The sequence below is a fragment of the Cebus imitator genome, unplaced genomic scaffold, assembly GCF_001604975.1.
Source record: "Cebus imitator isolate Cc_AM_T3 unplaced genomic scaffold, Cebus_imitator-1.0 Scaffold47, whole genome shotgun sequence".
Classification (NCBI taxonomy): Eukaryota; Metazoa; Chordata; class Mammalia; order Primates; family Cebidae; genus Cebus; species Cebus imitator.
This window is the reverse complement of record NW_016107362.1, coordinates 6,790,634-6,812,935: the sequence shown is the minus strand read 5'-3', so window position 1 is coordinate 6,812,935 and position 22,302 is coordinate 6,790,634.

Here is a 22,302-nt window from a genome sequence, read left to right as displayed (position 1 = left end):
GGAGTCTCCCTATGTTTCCTAGGCTGATTATATTGACAAACATGTTTTTATATATTTATTTGAATGCACGTACAGTGTTATTTATATAAAAATTATTTATATTCTCCTATTTCTATGTTATTAATTATTTTCTAAAGGAAAACATTTTGCATTAGCAGCAAATGATAACATGCTAGTCCCATTCTATTGTGTACTGCCTCTGTTGTATTCTTCTCAAAATTTAAAAATAACAATAGTCAGTAGAGAGTTAGTGTTTATAAGCTGAAATTATTCATTCTGTGGCATATAAATATATATATATTTAATTATACCAAATATGTTGGCAATTTCTTATATACAAAACTGTCATACATTAAAAAATATAGCATCTAGTCGTTTTTACAGCAATTTGATTTCATTTGTAGAAAAGGAAGTGGCAGTCATATTGGTTGAAGTTAGAAACATAGTTAGCAGCAATACACTCGCGTAGCACAAAATGAAAAACTAAATTAAAAATTTTAAATAACTACCATTTATTTTGCTCATATTATACCGAAGGATTTCAGCTGCACGGGAGCTAGTATAATATAATGACCACTGTCTCCATCCCAGGCTCAATTTCCCTCCACATTAATTGAGTGCCTTCTATGTGTCAGGGACTATTCTAAGTGCTTGGAATGTATCATGGAACAGAAGACAGAAAAACTGCCACCCTGGTGGAGCTTCCAGTTGGGAGAAACGTGCAATGAATAGCAAACATAAAAAGGAGACTGTACTGTGTACTTAAAGGTGACAATGTAAAGTCAAGTAGAAGAGGAAAGCTGACCTGGGGGTGTTGGCAGGAAGGTAGGCTGCAGAATTAAGTGGAGCAACAAGGTTTTCAGCATGGGCTTATTGGAAAGCAAAGGCTTGAGAAAAGATTAGAAGGACTAAAGCGAGTTATTTGGAGGAAGCAAATTACAGGTATAGGCTCAGGTTTAGTAAATATCTTATGTGTTTGCAGGTCAACTAGGAGGCTAGAATGGCAGCAGGAAAAGGAATGGGGCAGCAAGGAGGAGATTAGAATACACAGGTCATGAGGAGCCATCTCACAGAGGACTGTGAAGCCAGTGTGGGCAGTTTAGATTTTATTCGGAGTAAGTAAAGAATAATTGGAGAGTTTTTGCTAGATGGATGATGTGATATCTCCCTTATTTCTGATAAAAGTGACATTGGAGACTGTGGCTCCTTTACAAGATTTACTTAGCATGGCTCTGGTCAAACTGGAGGACAGAGGCCTTTCCACAGAAAGTGTGCCCCAGCTACCTGTGCCATGGCGAAGCAGACAGGGATTCATATTTTCTATCCTGCAAACTGGATTCCTACACTATAAAAAATAAAGAATGTGGATATGAGGAGGCATTTTTTGTTTCCAAACTCTCTATTTAGATTTAAGAAGTGAGTAAGGGGTATACTGCAGTTATTCAGGAGTATTTGATGAAGAGCTTTCCAAGTGGAATATAGAATGACCTAGGAGTGGGGAAGAAATGATTTCCTCCAATAGGTCCCTTCTGATCTGCTCATCTGCAACGTAGTCTGCCCCTGTAGGGAAGATGTGAAATTATCTAGTTAATAGAGTGAATTAGTCATTTTTATTCAAGTGACGGCTACAAGGCCATTTGGCCCTCATCCTAAGTCTCATCTTTGAATTCAGTTTTAATCAGTAATAGTAGTTTAATCTACAAGAATCTGATTTCTCATCTATCAGTTGCTTGTAAATTGGGATAGGGGTTATCCATTAATCACTTAAATACAATCAGAATGAAAACATAAATGACAAACGTAGGGGCGGCGGTGGGGAGGAGCTGGAAGGGGTCATGTGGAAGAGACAAGACAGAAGTGCTTTTCTTCTGATAAGAAAACTCTCCAGACAACAGCACTATCACCAACTCCATCATTAATTAGAAGCATTTGAGTTCTACAGATACAGTATTTACACTGAGTTTCTCCTTCATGGAAGAGGCATCTGAATTTTTCCAAAATCAGCAGTGACTTATGGCTTAATTGAAAGCAGCAGTTGCGCCCAAGTGCCCAGATATATGAAGGCATACCTCAAGAAATTGCAAGTACAGCAGACACAATGTACAGGAGACAAGAGAGTCAGTACGGGGATCCATACCATGTATTCAAAAATGTGACGGAATTGGGATGGTACATGCAATGAAATAGCTGTTATTCATATTTGGGATACCTAATCAAATTCTTGGCTCTCAACACTTAAGAGATCACCATAGACTAATTATAAAGGTATCATTTGAGAGGAGCCTGGAAGTTTGTCATTTGAGGCATTTGTTGGAGCAATTATGTTTTAGATAGAGAAAATAGCAAGCTGACATCACGAAGGTGTAAACCTGCTAACTTTATGCAAAGTAAAATTTCTAAAAGATGCTCTGCAGTTTGAGTTTTTGACAATCACTTGAAAGGAATATAGGTAAGACAGTAAATTGAAACTACATATTAGAATTAAAATGTCCTTAATAGAGATTTATATGTATTCTTGGATTTTTTTTAACCTGCAATAGATTTTTGGAATTTAATTTTTTTTTAAGTTTGGGAGGCTTATTACTTGAATAATTCCTTGCAAAATTAATGCAACAGGAGCAACTATGTTTAATTGAAGTAAAAAAGGATGAGGACTAGAGCAACGCTTAGAAAGTTATTTCTGTTGCATAATTCTCAAAGTTGAGTGTATAGGGCCATAATGTGGTAACTTGTTACAACACAGATCCTAATATTTCAGCCCCCAGATATTTGAACTCATTTGCTCTGAAAAAAAGGCACAATTGTCAACATTGTAATAAGCTCTGTGCATGAAGCTAGAGTGTGTTGTCCAACACATGTCGAGCAATGCTGTGTAGTCTAAATTAGAAATGATGAGTGTTTGAACCTAGGGATGGCAATGGAAATGAAAAGAAGAGGATAAAGAGTCGTTTTGAGCATTCGACTATCAAGGTTAAAAAACCAGGTGAACATACTGGGTGAAAATATACTCATGAGTAATTTTAACAATTTAAGACCTGCCAGTGAAGAGAAGATTGATGTTTTTAGTACAATTAAAAAAAATAAAAAACTTCAGAAGACTTAAATTTTAGCTCAGGAAAATAAATTTTTCTAGAAGACAGCTTGAGTTTAAGGTGGCATAAGGAAAGCGAAATGGAGATGCTCATAGGTACTTGGTTGAGGGTCAGGGAGAATGAAGAATGTTAAAGACTTAGACTCAGCATTCACCTATTTAAAGTTACCAAATAAGACTGTAAAAGTGGATAAAAGAAATGCAAAGCTCTGAGAATCCATATAGGCAAGGGAGGGGAGCTTTGGAACTAGTAATAAAAATTGTTTTTTTCTGGCCAGGAACAGTGGCTCACACCTTTAATCCCAGTATATTGGGAGGCTTAGGCAGGTGGTTCACCTGAAGTAAGGAGTTCAAGACCAACCTGACCAACATGGTGAATCCCCGCCTCTACTAAAAATAGAAAAGTTAGCTGAGCATGGTGGCAGGTGCCTGTAGTCCCAGCTACTTGGGTGACTGAGGCAAGAGAATTGCCTGAACCTGGGAGGTGGAGGCTGCAGTGAGCTGAGATCTTAGCACGGCACTCCAGCCTGGGTGACAAGAGCAAAACTCCATCTAAAAAAAATGTGTTTTTCCTGAGACTTAACCATTAAAACAAAATTCAAATGTAAAGCAAATGCTAATTTGGGGAAGAAAGGAAGAAAGCATAATCTATAATCCAGGCAGAGGCCACAACCACTGCAGAAACTCAGACTAGAGACACAGAGCAGGAGGGAAAAGTCAATGCCTGAATTGCCTGTTGTGACTGAAGGATTAGGGAGATCGCAGCTTCTGAGGACCTTTGTCTTTGTAGACCAAATGAAAAATTTTAACCTTTACAGTGAGAGCAGTGAGAAAGAAAAAAAAAAAAAAAAAAAAAAAAAACATTTGGGAATATTCCTGGCACAGGGTGCTAGTACATATCATAAGATGCTATTCTAATTTGGGATCATGGTTGAGCGACAGCATTGACCCAAGCCTGTTGTTGCCTTTTCAAATGTACCTTACAGGACAGTGACATGTGTCATGAAGAAACTGCCTTTCTAGGTGTCCATCCTGAATCCACTCTTACTCACTATGTTACTTTGGAAAACTTACTTAATTTCGTGCTTCTTAACTTTGGTTTCATATTTGAACCATCTAAAAGGTTTTAAAAAATGCCAATGCCTGGCCCCACTACCCACAGATTCTAAACTCAAGCACTGGTATTTTTAAAACATATTCAGGTGTTTCTAACGCATCTCCAAAACTGAGAACCTGAGACTCTCACTAAATGCTTTATTTATCTTGAAAATGGGCTGATTATAATACCTAACATGTGGAGATGGTGTAAAAGGAGGTGGTGCTTGGAAACACTAAGAGTAAACAAGACACGTATTTAAATGAATATTATATCTTGTCATAGTCACCTACTGTAGTCATTTGTGTGTTGCAAAAGGCTTTTCCATGAGAAAGATCCATGAGGAAAACTCTTTCTGTAGCTTCTGGCCTGGTACTTTGTCATGCAATGGTTTTCTTCTTCAACCAGTCACAGAAGGCCTGCAATTTGATGTCTGGCTTTCTTTTTATAGACATATTACAATTTGTTTGCAGCATTCTTTCCACATGTGAGACACCCAAAAACTGTGTTCTTGTTCATTTCTTGTTGAATATAAATTTTTTTCCCAGCCTTCTACCCCACAATCAGTTGGCCTTCTTCACTTCCATGGCATGAAAAAACAAAACAAAGAAAGAAAAAAACAAAGAACAAACACAAACTAACATCAGCCACAACAAAAATCTCTTTTCTCTGGAAGATGGACCTTTAAATACAAGTGTAAAAATTTAGAAATGTTGAGTATAATGAAATTGACATAATGCCTCACTTTAAAACTCAGCACAAATTGTTGTGCTCTGCAGAATAATTATAGAGTCAAAATTTTAAATGCCATCACTGCATTCTCCACATAAGTACCTACATAGGGAACAGCATGCAGTGTTTTCTGCCTGAAGCTACTGCTCTGCCTCCATTCTAGAGTTCATAGATGATATACAACTTTGAACTTGGTCCTCTGAGTAAAGTGTGCATTTTCCAGCCTGGCTTTGATTCCTGTATTGATTCACTGTTGAGAGGCTGTAACTCAGTTCCTAGGTTTCTCATTCCTATCTGTCACACATTATGATTCATCATCGCCTCCACGTTTGAGGATAATTTGTTTTCTGTTGTTTTGTGCTTCCTCAAATGTTCCCTAGTTAAGTCATATATGTATGCATGGTATCTTTCCTAAGGCCAGAGACCATGTTGCTAGGATAATTCTGGGCTAACGGAACTGGTCACCAGAGAACCACCATTTAAAAGATCATCCAAGGCCAAAATTTAATTTTCTAATTCAGTTATTAACAGTTTTCTTTAACAAAGTTGACACATGTCATCTCCAATGAGTAGCTAATACCTGTGTGACACAAATTAAAATGATCAGACTGCTGACCAGGCCATTGCTTTGTTTTTGACCATCTTTGGTTGCTTCACTCCCGTGAATATGCTGAGCTATGCTCCTTTCAGAACAATGCTTACCCATAATTGTACAGTCAATGATTTTTGTCACATGAAAGCAAAATCAAAAGCAAAATTTAAACATGTACATTAAAAAATATTTTATTATTACTTAGCCCTTTCAGTAACAAATACTACATGTAAGTATTCAATATTGTGATTCTCTAAAGTATCATTGAAGTTCATAGGTTTACTTCATTCATTGAAAATTAGAAATTCAATATAGAAATGAATAGGATAAGGAAGCTGAAAATCTTGGTAGAGGCATTTTTCAATACATCAACATAAGAACACCAGAACTTCTTATAAAAACATACAGTTTATTTAACTGTTACCATTATTTTCCACTCTGCCTTGAAAAACAGATACTGCTGCAGTGTTTCAAGAAATGCCACCTGACAGGAGCAGCAGAAGGAAGTGCCTCTGGTTTCCAAAATTCTGACTTATTGTTTCTATGCAGAAAAATTCTTAATAGGATTAACATTTACTCTTTTTACTAACAGTATTTAGCTGAGTTCCAGTACAGGCACCAAAGCATTGATTTAGAAACTCTTTAAGGGAGACTACGTTCTCTTTTGGTTTGTTTGTTTTTCCTCCAAAATACTGTACTATTCACAGTCCACTTACCTTCAAGTTTTCAAATGTGAGTTTGTTTGAATCAAGTTTGACCTAAATAGCTTGGTAAATGGACGTGAGGAAAAGCTGTTTCCACTTTCTAGCATTTCGAAATGTTCCCGTCTAACAGCTTCTAAATACATGGGTCAAAAAACACTTTAGTGGCCTAGGTAAAGACTGCAAGCAATGGAAAATGAAGTAACATTTGACAAACACCTTTTAGTGCTGGGCATTTAACAGTGTTATGTAAGTCTGAGAATGACTATGTAAGTTAAATGTGAGTAGCTCCATTTTTAAAACGAGGAAAATAAAATCCATTGGAATGTAAGTAACTTGCCAAACACCACCCACAAGGCCAGTGGCCAAGTCAGAACTCAACACTGTGTGCTTCTGACCACAGACATCTTGCTTAGCAGACATTTCTGTGTCGACTGTTGCCACTCTTAACATAGAATGAATGGTTTCTTACTCTACCCTCGGTATGTTCAAAATGTTTTCTAAAAGACTTAAATTGATAAAATTTCACCCAAGAAATAACATGATTTTTTATCTTTTTCTGCCTAAGCCCTTAAGTCTTAATAGGTTTGTTATCAGATCTGCTGTTGTAGGGTTCACGCATGCCCAGCTTGGACTCTGGACTCTGGCCCTTGGCTTCCCTTGCGTGAAGAATCCAGCAGAGCCTTACTCGCGCCCCTCACCCACACGATGAGTATTCCAGCTCCAAACAAGCGTTCGCAAACCGAGAGAGTGCACCGATGTAGTTTATTGAGCAAGCGAAGATAAAGCTTCCACAGCATGGAAGGGTGGAAGGGGACCCGAGAGGGTTGCCATTGTTGGTCAAGACTGCCTGGGCTTACATCCCTAAGTAATTCTGAGTTGCTGAGTGTTTACCCCCTAGTCCTGTGTGGGGAGAGGGCTTGTGACCATGAGTCACCGAACTTTCTCTTTCTGGTGGTTGATACCTAGTTTCGATTGACCTGAAGCAATTCTCTTGGCTCAACCTCTCGAGTAGCTGGGATTCCGTATAGGCGCCACTACACCAGGCTAATCTTTATATTTTTAGTAAAGACAGGACTTTCCGGTGTTGGCTGTGCTGGTCACAAACTCCTGACCTCAAGTGATCTGCCCATCTGGGCCTCTCAAAGTGCTGGGATTATAGGCGTGAGCCATCCTACAGGGCCCTGATCTTAAACTCTAAATTTACAGGTGAGAAAGTTGGAAGCTGAGACTCAAAAGGGCTCACATGTAGGTTTCAATCTAGTCACCAACTTAAGTAGAATAATTCGAATTAAAACCCAGGGATCATAGTGCTTACCTCTGTGATTTTATCCACAATGCTGTGAGTAATCCTACAACTGCAGTGCTGTTTTACTCTCACTATATATTCCTGTACAGGTTGGCAAATATTTGTTCAATTTAATGTTTTAACACTCCTTAAAATAGTGAACCAACTTAACTTTTTTTCTTACTTGCGGATATAAAATAGAGTACTGAATTGGACCTGGTGTACTCGAATGCTTCTCAATTAGAGTAACCTGATTGTTATCGAAGTCTTATTGTTTATAGCAGGCTGAACATTGACTTGAGTTCATTTGAATGTTTGTTATCTTTTAAGCAATGTCCTCTTTGGTCAATTGATATTTAATTATTGCCACTTGACTTATCAATCTCAGTGTCCTAAACTATCCAAATATACGGAAAGTACATTAAACTAGTTGAATAAAAAGTTTTCTGTTACAAAGAAAAATTACTAAAATTACTCTATTTCTGTAGAAGCTAATTCAGGACCACGAGAGAGAGTTTAATTTTTATATTCAAATACATTCACCTACCCATATGTTTTGCCCTTTGACTAGAGAATAATTTTTTATTCATTTTCTCTATGGATAGCAAATTATATTTGAGAAAACAAACATTCTCACTCTACAAAATTGAAAATTGCTAATTTCTCACTTTCATAGATTTATAGATTTCTTAGAACATCTGATACTTTTTCTATTCCTTCCATGAGAAATAACATTGTAAATTGAGCTGTTAAACTGATTCATGCTTAGACCAGCAAAAAAGGGCAGTAAGTGGCTCTGAATCTTTCATAAATGCTGCAGAGAAGATTTCTGCCTGTGCTTACCCCTTACCCCTGCTATTTTATGTCATAATGCATCATTACATACTGATGTTTGCTCTTGTGCAAGTCAGCAAAAAAACGGATTACATAGTGTATGCTGGCCCGTTTCCTTGAATTAACTGTGTCACTTTTGATTTGTTATGTTATTGGAACATGTTTCAGGCCTTTTTAACACTGACAACTATGGCGCAAATATACATAGTCATCTCCAGAGGTTTGCTATTTTGTCATCTGCACCCTGAACATTTTCAATATTTTTATTCAGATATAATGGTTTTAAAACAATATAAAATAACACTCAAAACGTAAAGACTTTGATAATGTGCAATGTAAACGGAGGTTTTTGGGTGACACTCTCTTGTGGAAATTGTGGCAGGGAGTGGAATTATTTCAGATTCAATTATAACACAAAATTTTTAAATGAGTATGAAATGGCCTCAGGTACTGCATAGCCTCATAATCATTTTCATTCTCATGTTTGTTTTCTTACAGCTCTGTCCAATAATCAGTCACATTTTGCCTGAATAACTTCATTGATGAAGAATTCACTGCCTTCGTGGATGTTTCTGACACAAAAACGATTCTTCAAGGTGGTTCACATTTTCTAAATGTGTTTTATTTTTATATATTGATCCTGAAATATCACCTTGACATACTAAATGAAGGAATAATGTACTTACTGAATACATTTGGGCAATATATAGTGAGCAGGTAGTCTGATATTTCGTTAGGCTTAATCTAGCAGAGAAGAAACAATATGATTTTTCTATTTAAATAGATTCATTTATTAAACTTTTATTGAGTTACAACTCTGCTTTAGGCTCTAGGATAAGCCCTGGTTATTTAAAGGGGAATAAAATGTGGTTTTTGTCCTCACAGAGTTCAATGTCTAGTGAGAAGGCCAAAAAAAGGTAAGAGTAGAGTGTTCTGCTACACACTTGCTAAATGACCCAGCAGAAGTGTGGTTACCTGTGTGTGTTTGTGTTAGAAGAGATAATGTTATTTAAAGGCCTTAACATAGGTGAAATCAGCAAAAGCTGATAATAAGGAGACCAGTTAAGAGGTTGATGTGAAAATCTACATTACAACATTTATGAGCTAATTAAGAAAGTAGCTATTTTGGGACATTTGACATGCAAATTTAAGGTTCCATGACATACATAGTCTGAAATCTTCAAATATATCAGCTAGTAATACAAAGAAATTAAGAAGCAATGCTCTGTTACTACAGTAGAAATAGTATTTTTACCATTTCTTGGAATTAAATTGGAATTTTACAAGAAAAAGATGTGAGAAGGTTAAGATGACAGTAAATAAAACTGTGAACACATGGATTAGTTGTGAAGAAGAAATAAAGATAATTTTGTGAAAAGAGTGTTGATATTTAAACGGCTACTAAGGCAGGCCTTAAAATACATTTTCCTGAAAATATGGTCACTTAAGGGGTGTTTATATCCATTGAGAATTGCTGGTATTAAGACTAAAATTTGCTTAACTTTACAGTTATGTTACAGATTTAATTAAAACATTTTTGAGATTAGAAGGAAATGGGTATGTATTTTTCTCACTGATGTATTGTCTAGGTAGTCAAAAATCACACACACATAGATTGTGACATAACCTCTACCGCTTTATAGAAAGTAACTGGAAACGGTTAAACCTAAGACCCAATAATATAGTATCTAAATGACAGATGATTATGAAAAAGAAGCATGTGCTCTCTTTTCTCTCTTCCTCTTCTTAGTCTCATTCTCATTAACTCAATTTAGAGGCTTTGTTTGAATTTGAAATAAGCTGTTTTCTAATTGAGAATGTTATGGATAATCAATCATATGGGGAAGAAAAGAAGTGCTTAATATGGCTTATAAATATTCTCCCAGTTTGCTGAAATTATTTGTACAGGAAAGTGATGTGATCTTTCTTTCTTGTTCATGGAGGGGGTTTGCTAGCGGGAAATTAGTGATGAAAATAAAATGCTGAAATGTCAAATCATTTATGTTCCTAAAAGCTGAAGTAATTTCAATTTACACACCAAGACAAAGCAAGGTAAAGAAATCTTTACAAATGTGCTTTCTTTTTTCTTCATAGCATTCATAGCTCTAAAGCATTTACAATATGTTAAATCACATAGTTTTAAGGAAATCAGATTGAAATGGGAAACAATTTTCTAACATATTTGAATCTATTTCCAGGACTGATGTAGACACTCCCCAAAAGCTTTGTATATAAATTCAGCTTTAATGGAAGTTGACATGTCATCATTCAGGTTGGTATATTGCACCAGTGCTGACTGTATCAGCTACACGGGGGAAATGTGAGGAAAACCAGTGATTTAGGAGTAGTTTTGCCTGAATAACATTTTACACTTCTTTCTAATATTATGATTGAGTGCAAATATATGAATTCCTGATTAAAATTGGCTTTCAACAATACAAAATCTGCACAAAATAAGGAAGTAAACAATTTCAATGTCTCAATATTGAAACACTGATAGCACCCAATAAATATATGTTGATGGAATGAATGAAGAGGTAGTTAGACAACTAATACTAAAGGAACACAAAATTTCATGATAAAAATTTACCAAGGAGGTGGACCATACACCAATAATTAATGTCCTTGCATTGTTATTGTGATACTTTACTAGCAAATAATTGTCCATCTCAAATGAATAACAACTTCATTCATTAAGTATGACTCTTTAAATAGTTGCCACTTGTAGATACAACCATAAATCCCAGTCAAAGTCATTGAATATATGCTACATTGTTCTGTGGTCAACATGGTTATGCTGAAAGTTATGTATCCTAGGAGCCTCCTTTCTATATGACTTCAACTTATAAAATATTATTAAATGGGAAGCAGCAGTGAAGAAATGGGCGTTAGGTTTGAGATGAGCATATTGTCTTGGAAATACACATAGAGTGATGCAGATATTTTCCAATTTGTCTATTCTCTTAACTGCTTGGCATCTAACTCTGCTTCCTACTGTCAGCTACGCTAACTAAGAGCGAACCAAGTCCATTTCCCAAATGATTTGATGCAAACATAGGAGGTAAGGTAGCTACAAAGAGCAAAGAGCCAACATGATTCCACAGACTTTTACACCAGCCCCATTAATGGTGCTGTTACTCTAAAAGCTAGATGTAAAGAGCATCAATATTTCCCGAAAATTCTATACAATTCTCTTTCTCCAACTTCTTTTTGGGGGCCTTTACTACCCTGGATTCTACTTCAATTGTGTAACATCTGACTCCATTAACAAATTCATTGGTTCATAGTTCTTATGATAGTGATACTTTTCGTATTTTAACCAATTATATCTCCCATTTTCATACTCAAGAAGTGGAGACCATTTCTCTGCTCTCTTGAATCAGAATCAGGGAGTTGGGCCTATGACTGCTTTGGCCAATAGAAGAGAAAGAAAGGGATGCTGTGCCATTTTACTATCTTTTGATTTCTCTCACAGAACATGTGCTATAGAGAAGCCAGTCTTCATATAACAATTCTGACTACTCAGAGATTTCCATGCTGTGCAGAAGACGAAGCCGACTGTGTAATGATGAAATGCTAAGAAAAAGACCTGATCAGTCAATTTGGAATCACTTCAGCCTTCCCAGCTGAGGTCCCAGACACTTGAATTGGTCCAGTTCATTCAAATCTCTGAGCATTCTAGATCCAATTGACATTTTATAGTGACTACATGTGATATTTGGAGGAAGAACCTCTGTCTGAGCCCAGTATACTCAAAGATCCATGAGAGACTATAATATATTTATGTTTAAAATATCCAGGCTTGGAGTTTCTTGTTAATGTAATATTAAATAACAAAAAGAATGAATTATAAGCACTCTATTGTTCTTTGGTACCCTGTTTTCACCACTGTACTTCATTCAATAAGGGATTCAGCAATTGCTAAGAGAAGTGGAGCGACCTATTCGAAGTACAATAAATTGTTTAACTTTTAATAATTTCATTACTGGGTTTACGTTTATAACATAGGACCATTTACTCTGCAAGATTTACAAGCATTATTTAAACTATAGTGGCCAAACAGAAACTATTTTTCAAAGCCATAAATGACTGAGGTCATTCAAGAAAAAAAAAGATATTTTAACAAAGAATATGCTCTGTGTCTCAAAATTTTGTTACAAATATATTTTATATTACCATGTTTTATATTATCAAATGCCATCTAGAAAGTGTATGAATTTTTATTTGCCCCCTTCATGCTTCTTGACAGTTGGAGAAGGCTGGAGGAATGTGAGTCTCAGAAACTTTGGCAACAAGAATTTCAGCCTTTCAGCAAATACTCAAAACTTACTTGAAATTCACTGCTGATGAGATTTTGCTGATACTACAGGGCAGAAAGGAGCCTCAATAAAGTGGTTATTGCACAGAAATTTACTTTGGTGGTGGTAATTCTTGCAACAATAAGACAAAACTTTGACTTCCTCATTTATTACTTATCAGTATTTTAAGTTTGCATTAATAAATCTTAATCTCTCTGAGATTTAGCATGCCATATGTAAAATAGGGACTGAATCCTACATATAAATTTATTTATTTTATTTTCTCCTTTTTTAAATTTCCTCCCTCCCTTGCTGTCTCCCTCTTTTCCTTCCTTCCCTCCCTCCCTCCCTCCCTTCCTACCTTCTTTCCTTCCCTTCCTCACTCTCTCTGTCCCTGCTTTCTTTCTTCTTTCTTTACTCTATACCAAAGAGCTTGGTACTCAAAAAATTCTCAATGAAAATTAACACGCTTTATCTCTTAACTCCCACTGTAGCTCCACACTCCTTCCACCTTACTCAATTTTTTTTAAACTTTTCTAGCTAAATTCAGATTTCTGGATTTCTAAGTCAATATTGTATAATACTGGGTCTGTTTCTTTCTGAGTATGAACAACTGCTATATCCTAACTATATATTGGCTTTGACAATGCTTCTCTCTTTCTCATATAATAATAACTAAGATTAATTCAACAATTATTACATGTGAAGCATTGCCTTAATGCAGGTATTATTAATATGGCTGTTTTACAAATGAGAGCTTCAAGAAGAGGAGTGACTAATTTCACAGAAGTCAGAAAGCTATTAAGGGAAAGAGTCTTTTGGACAAATTAAATTAGACAGCATCTTCTTCCTAAGAGCAGGGCTTTAAAACGTTTAGTAAAAAGTCAAAATTTACATTTTGTTTATACCAATGCTTCCCAAAATGTGCTCCATCATCAACTCTATCATGGTTTTCTTAGATGCTTCTTAAAATACAGATATGTAGGCCCCATATCAGTCATGGAAATGAACTTGAGCATGCAGTGCAGGAATCCAAAGCTTTCATACAGTTCCCCTGTGATTCTTGGAACAAAAATCTTTAAGAGCCTTAGTTTATTAGTTGTTTGAACATAGCAATGAGTCCCACAGTGTCCCTGACTGTTTAATATATATCTATATCTGTTTTTTTTTTAATTTTAAAAAGCCTCCTGAGCTATAAAATAAATTCAATATTTAGGGTTTGCATTTATGTTACTGCTATTACCTGCTGTTATCCCTCCCCATTCTTATAACCTCTGTGATTCTGAGTTCTTTTCTACTTTATATTCACCTCAGTTTTCTATAATTATTGATTCAATGAATTGCCTTTCTCATAATTATTTTCTATTTAACAACAGTATATTTAATAACAGAACTTTTGTGTCTCCTTTCTCCAAATTCATATGTTGAAGCTCTAACATCTTGTACCTCAAAATGAGACTCTATATGAAGATAGGCCCTTTAGAAATGTACTTAAGGTAAAATGAGGTCATCAGGGTGAGCCATGATCTACCAAGCTGGTGTCTTCATTAGAGGCAATTAGGACACAGACAACACAGTCTGAGGGAAACCCTGTGGTGGCACATCCAGAAGGTGGCCATCTGCAAGCCAGGGTGAGAGGTCTCAGGAAAAACCAAACCTACCAGCACCCTGATCTCTGAATTCCAGTCCTCAGAACCATTAGCAAATAAATTTCCTGTCTAAGTCATCTAGTATGTGACATTTTGTTATGACAGTCATATCTAACTCATACAGTAACTAATTATATGTGTGCACGTGTGTTTACATTCACACACATATAAAATGTATGATATATAATGTGTGTAATATGTATGTATGTGTATATATGTAGATAATGTGCATAATATGTATAATATATATTTTATACCTTAAAAATTTTAAAACTATTATATATTTATATATAATTTTAAAATATATGTATTTATATATTTTAAAATTATAAAAATTATAATTTATATATATATTTACATATTAACTCCTACAAGAGATACTATATGTGTATATATATAATCATATATATATATATATAATTTCTGTTTAGAGTGATTTAAGCTATTAATGAACAAATGAGCAAATTTGGTACCGCTTACATTATTTCTGTGAGCTTCTGTAATATATCTGTCCCTCATATATAAGTTGTATCTTCCTTTAAGTCTTCTTTCATGCAGTCATCCAGTTGTATTGGAAACATATAGAGTTGTTTTCTTACATGCTATATTCGGAGAAGAAATACTAGTAGAAACCTGAATATTGACACAGACTTTCTCTACTATGTTTTATACTATTTAACATTCTACCTGATAGCCATCTTCTATTTTTTCTACCTCTACTAGACATGGAATATCCCAAATTTCTTTGAAATAACCAGATGTGCTCGTGAAATAGCAAAGTGTTATAGCTTATTGCTGCCAAATACTCAATTATTTCCCATTTACAGAGAATAATATTTTCTTTGGGCCATTAATGTTATTAAACTTTTTTTTTTTTTGCACTGACCTATAAGGAAAAAAAAGGACCCAACTCCTGGCAATAATTTCTGAAATCTCCATTGCCTAAATGACCAATTATTTATTCTCATTCATGAATCCCTAGGTAAACTTGTGATTAGTTAATATAGTCTGACTTAGCTGGGGGTTGGGGGGCTTATTTCATACTTTGCTGAGCTACTTGCCATTTTTTGGAAGATTTTGGTGCTTAATATTTATTTTAATATGATTATATAATATATAATAATAATTACATATTATTATGTTTAATATTATTAATAATTTATGTAAAGTGTGTATTATAATTCCTCAAACCTACATATGCTTAAAGAATATTAACTTGTAACATAATTCTACAAAAGTATATCAAATTTGAAATATTCATATTTATGAAAATACTCATTTAGTCATTCAAAGAGTCAAGAAGACATTAAATTTATTTCAAAAGATATTTATATTGTTTTCAGAATTACATAATGCTATGTCAATATTGAAAGCATTAAAAACAAAGGCCTAGATTTGAGTTGTCTTAAAGAGTTACAGGGGTGAACAAAAGAAATAATGTACTTTTACCCTAATACTTGGAAAATATAGGACATAAAGAATGACTAATAACGTGCTAAGAATGAATAGAAAAAAGATTTGAAATAAAAGTAAGTAATAATATGGATTCAAATACAAAATTAAGACTTAAATTAATATTCAAAGACAATTTTATTTCTGTTAATATGCATACAATTAGAATTAATATAAATTGAAACAGCACATAATGATAGAACTATAGTATAATGAATTCAGGGTAGACCGATGTGACTATAGGAGTTTATTATAAATTTTAATGAGCAAAACACGTGAATTCAATTGTTCATTTATTTGCTGTTTCATTTAACACATAATCATTGACTCTCACTTTCTTGGGGTACTGTTTCAAGCACTTGGGATCTGCAGCAACAACGCAGCTAAATTACCTGGCCACAAAGAGTATACTTTTTAGCAAGGTAAAATAGAAAATGAGTAGATAAATATGGTAATATCACCTACTGATATGGCTTTGTAAGTTGTAATGGGAATATAATTGAGAGATACATTTTAACTCTGAATTGTTTTAATAATTGAAAAAAATCAGTCATTTAATATTTAATATTTTCCTAATTAAGGACATAGGCATGGGCAAGGACTTCATGACTAAAACACCAAAAACAGTGGCGACAAAAGCCAAAATAGACAAATGGGATCTAATTAAATTAATGAACTGCACAGCAAAAGAAACTATCAGAAGAGTGAACTGGCAACCAACAGAATGGGAAAAACTTTTGCCATAATTATGCTGGATTATAAGCAGATCTTCTAAATATGGCAATAACATCCCTGCAGCATGCTTTAGCTTTACCAGTGCAATTCTATGGGTCTTATATATTTCATCTGAGATTTAGACATGCTCATTGTAAAATAGACAATGCTCATTATTAAAATGTTCCATTATGTGTAATGTACAATAATGTTGTCAACCTTATGCTATCAATAATTATGTTTCCTGGGAATTAAGTAACTCCAAATATTCTATATGGTAAAAACAGCTATGACTGGGAGGATGAAACAAACAGGAACAAAAAAAAAAAAATGTCTTACAGCTTGTTTCTTACAGGTTTTTAGTTTTATATCTTGTTTTAGTTCCATTAATCTTGTTAAACTTGGTAAGAGCTGATATACAAGACTATTTCTTTAATTGGAATTGTCCTATATAGGACCATTTAATTGCTGTCAAAAGAAATATCTTTCTTTGTGTTCTGTATTAGAACCAAAACATGATTTTTATGTAACTAATAAAAATGTATAAAAGAATCACATGCATGCAATAAATATATTCAGAGTTAAAAAATAAGACAGGTATATTGAATGCTTACTACATCAAAAATTTCATGACATGGGGAAAAATAGGCATCAGATTACCTTTACCATCTGGAGTTTACTCCTAAAACTATGTGGAAAAAATAACAAGTTAATTCATATTTAAATATAATATACCACCCTCTCACATTCCAAGAAAATAGTATTTTCAAAACAAATTATCTTCATGTCTATTCAGTTATCAAAAGTACTTTGTTTTTTCCTTTACATAAAAATTTGATGGAATAGTGTCATTTAATAAATTTTTTTGTGAATGCCTGCCTCTGGCAAGGAACAATTTAACCACAAAGGATAAAATGAAATCTTAATATGTGTCACTAATCAAGGATGTACACAGGCAGTCTGTTTCTGAGAAGAGCTCGTATAAACAGTTTGTTGCCTTAGGAAGACAGAAATCTGACCTAAATTAATATGAATTACCACAGCATCATCAGAAAAACTGCCTTGTAATCCAAACATTTTGAGCTAGGCCCAAAGGTTCAGTTCATCCAACTGTGATGCTGTGTATACTCAGATTTATTCCCTTCAAATCCATTTAAACAGCAATAATTGTTCTCTTCATTTCCCAAATTATTTTGCACATGAGCCTTTTATGATTGGCCTGTGGTACTTTAAACCTTTTTCAGAGGAAACCGTAAGATGTAGAAAGTATGTGTATAAGTTTTGTTCAAATTATGTTAAAAATCAGTATTATATTAAGGACAAAGGTAAAATTAAATATTTTTAATTATTATGATCTACAGGATACTCTCCTGAAATTGATCTCCTATTCTTTTAAATGCTTTGTATGTGTACAATCATATAACTTTCAGCACTCCGAACACCATCCACATTGTCCATCCATTTAGTGGTTAAATCTCTTTATGCTTTTTTAAAAAGCTATTATTTGTTAAGATAATTGATAAAATATTTGGCAGGATTCCAGAATCTTGGGGATTATGGGGCATCTAGAAATAATCTTGTAACCCATTATTTTGCCATACTGATATATAACAATTTCAGAGAGTAGTCAATTTTTATTTAAAAAGTAAATTGAATTTTAATAATATTAAACATAACTTTTAAGAAGATCTAAGAAATGATCAATAATTCATAGGCATTTGAATGCTTCCTTATGATTAGAAAGAGGAAATGTTATTAGGAAACAATCCTTATTTCATTAGCTGAGGTGATTTCTCTATCAGAAAATTCCTAGTATCATATTTATCTTGGTTTTAAGACTTTTCATTTTGCTTCATAGTTCTTTTTTTTGCCCATTCAGACAAGAGCTCTTTCCAACTATGACAAACTAATCACACCTTTCATGATTTGATGATAAATGTGATGAGTAATAAAGACCTACTCTAAGTTTACATATTATAAAATATTTTAAAATAAATGTAGATGCATATTTTCATTCTTTGCTTTAATGTTATTATATTTAAATATCAGGATTTCATATATGTGTTTTCTCCTCCAAAACATCCAAACACATCCTATCTGAGAATCTTAATGTATATCTGTTTTAATTCATCTTTCCTTTCTATAGCCAGTACATAACATGGCCTTATGTTTAAAAAAAGATCATATAGAGCAGTGGCCCTCACCTTTTTTGGCAGTAGGGACCAATTTCATGGAAGACACTTTTCCATGGATGGTGAGGCAAGAGGTCGACTTCAAGAAGATTCAAGCACATTTCATTTATTGTGCACTATATTCCTATTATTATTATGGTGCAATATATAATGAAATAATGATACAACTCACCATGATGTAGAATCAATGGGAGCACTGAGCTTGTATTCCTGCAAATAGATGGTCCCGTCTGGGGGTGATGGGAGACAGTGACAGATCATAAGGCATTTAGATTCTCATAAGGAGCATTCAACCTAGATCCCTCACATATGCAGTTTACAATAGGGTTCACCCTCCTAAGAGGATCTAATGCTATGGCTAATCTGACAGGAGGCAGAGCTCAGGAGGCAATGCAAGTGATTGGGAACAGCTGTAAATACAGATGAAACTTCGCTCACCTCCTGCTGCTCCTGCTGCTCACCTCCTGCTGTCAGACACAGTTCCTCACAGGCCATGGACCTCCTTTGTATCAGGGGTGTAAGGCCCAGGGGTTGGGGACCCATGTTATAAAGAAGATATAAAAGAATAATTGAACCAATGTTTAAATGAATCAATGAATACAAAACCAGACAAAAGTACATTATCTTTAAAGTTTTATTTACAACTGTGTCACTTTTAATTATATATGTGTGTGTGTATATATATATATATATGTATATGTCTGCACTTAGTATACTAAAATAAATGCTAACATAAGTTTTAAAATGTTATTTTAAAATATTTCAACTGAGTTTCTTAACATTTTTATTGGATTTATGCTTTTTTGAATCTTATTAAGCTTACTTGTGCTGTAAAGGAGGAAACATGTTGCTTGTATGACTGCTATCATCAACAATTTTATATTTAATATCTTATATGTTCTCACGCAGTTGAAGATGCTAATAATGCATGGACTGACATCATGACCTGTCTCTTCTATCTTCTGCCTGTCTACTCATCTAGTCACTAATCAACGGTTCATATTTTCTCTGCAGAGCAAATAATTTGATTCAGAAAGAAGAATTTCTTTGTAAAGTTTTATGACAAACTAGAATATATGAGTTTGTATTACCTTTTTTTCCTCCTTTGGACTCTAGGGAAGATGGATATTGAATTGACAAGACATGCACTTTAGGGATCAAGGCATAACTAAGCTGGATTATATGTCTCTGGAGAGTACTTTGATTATATAATTTGATTACCTTTCAACTCGAATCTCCCAATCCACATGTTATCTACATTAATCTTCCCTGATGGGCAGCTCATTTGGACTTAATCTTACTGTTTATACTGCCAAAGTCACATATTTGAAACACTTCAGGGATTTACATTTCAAATTATTAATGATATCTTGAAAAATCTTAGAACTCCATTCTTTCTCTACAACTAAGAGCTGTTATTTAAAATGACCTCATTTTAAGGCTTATTAATTTAAAAGATTTTCACTAATTAATACATTCAAAAATGAATAGTCCATTTGTATCCTGAATATGACCACACTAAGTTTAACCATGAGATTCATAAATTGCTATTCTTTCAACTGTTATTTATTTAGTAATAACTATATTTCACTCGTTGTTTCTGGCTTCTTCTGAAATGCTTTAATTAGATCACAATAAAATTGTATAAGTTATAACAACTACTGGAAAACATGTAGCACAAAAATGAATCTGCACTATGATTATGTGCAGATATAGGTGTACAGAATGAAAGGCTAGTAGGAATACATCAAAATACTAAGAACGATTTAAGAGGTGGTAAAAGTTTAGGTGACTCCTCCTGCCCATATATTTCCCTAATTTTGTGTAATGTGGTATAATTACTTGTATGAAAAAACGTTTTAGATAAATGCTATTTTTTCTATTTGAGTAACAAAAGAAATGTTTACATTAATTTAAGATATCTCTTAGCCATTTTTTATTCTTAAGAGCCATTTGAAATAAAAGATCTTAGGATATAAAATTCTAACCAACATTCTGCTCTCCTGTGGTCAGGTTTTGCAAACATACATTATTCAGGTAAACTGGGACCTCAACTGTAGGAATATTAAGTCCTCGGAGAGGTGGAGAACTGACATGCTCTCTAAGTAATTTCCTCTCTCAAGTCCACAGAGAGAAGTCAGGGACTGTAAGTCAAACTTACACTTTGCTTTCCTTCTTGTTAGAGGATGTTAATAGATGTATCCACTACATAAGAGTTTGCAATACAAATACATAGACTAGTTTTCTATGCTGCGAGCAGTTCAGCTAATCTTCACAGTTATCTACTTTATGCTCATTTTATTGAAGTCTAAATTTTCTATGGGGGTTACTATGTAATGGCTAAGAGAGATCATATATAAACTTTTTATTTATTCTCCAAGTTATTTTTGTTAGTAAAAATCTTTTTGATAGTGTCTTAAGATTATAGAAAATTTGTCAGCAAACATAATGCTAAATAAATTTCCAAACATTTCTAATAGAAATTTTACTTAGAGTTTTGCCAAGATATAAAAAATTCAGAGGAGTATATTAGGTCTTAAGAATATTGCACAAAAAAAACATATAATTTACCTAAAAAACCCAGAACAAACATTTTTTTTTTTTCAATAGCTTCATCCTTTGTTAAAAAGTTTGGAAGAGATGATGTATGTAGGTTTGTTTCCATAGAAAAAAAATGTTAAGGTGTAGCTGGGCACTGTGACTCATGCCTGTAATCCCAGCATTTTGGGAGGATGAAGCGGGTGGATTGCCTGAGGCCAGGAGTTTGAGATCAGCCTGGCCAACATGGTGAAACCCTGTCTATACTAAAAATACAAAAAATTAGTGTGGTGTGGTGGTGGGTGCCTATAATCCCAGCTTTTTGGGAGGCTGAGGCTGGAGTATCACTTGAATCCAGGAGGTGGAGGATGCTGTGAGCCAAGATCCTGCCATTGACTCCAGCCTGGGCAACAAGAGCCAAACTCTAATAAAAAAAGAAAGAGGAGAGGAGAGGGGATGGGAGGGGAGGGAAGGAGAGAGAAAAAAGATGCAATCAAATATCTCATTTCAAATATAAGCCAGTTGGCCTCTCAACACTAAAAATTTGACCTCTCAACACTAAAAATTTACCTCGCTAGAGTCCCTTAGATTTCAGACTCTATCCAATATGATTCAGTTTATTTTTATTTGCTGAGCTAATGACAAATCTGCTATTGATCCATGTTTCAAGTGTCACACTGATATACAGATACATATTTTACAGCATCATCCTTTGTTGAATTTAGAAGGGACGTTTGATAGGATTCTTTCTAATCTTTCCCTATATTCATTGAGGACATTAATTTTGAAGAAAGATCTTCCTCATGTCACACTTTGTTCTTCAAGGTTTTTAGTACCAATGTTTTATCAATGGCATTAACATATTTTGCTACAAACTTGAACGTATGAGTCTCCGTAATAGTAAACCAATGCTACAAAAATATCACTCTGGAAATATTTGAGTCCAGTAATTCCAAAGTCTAAAATGTTCAATTGACCAATTTATCTAATAAAGCACTAGATGAATGGGATTTTGCAAGTAGTAGTCTGAGGGCTAGATTAAAATATGTAATACTTTAATTTCTTGTATTTTTTTTTTTTTTTTTTTTATCTTTTTTTTTTTTTTTTTTTTAAATAGCTTGGAAA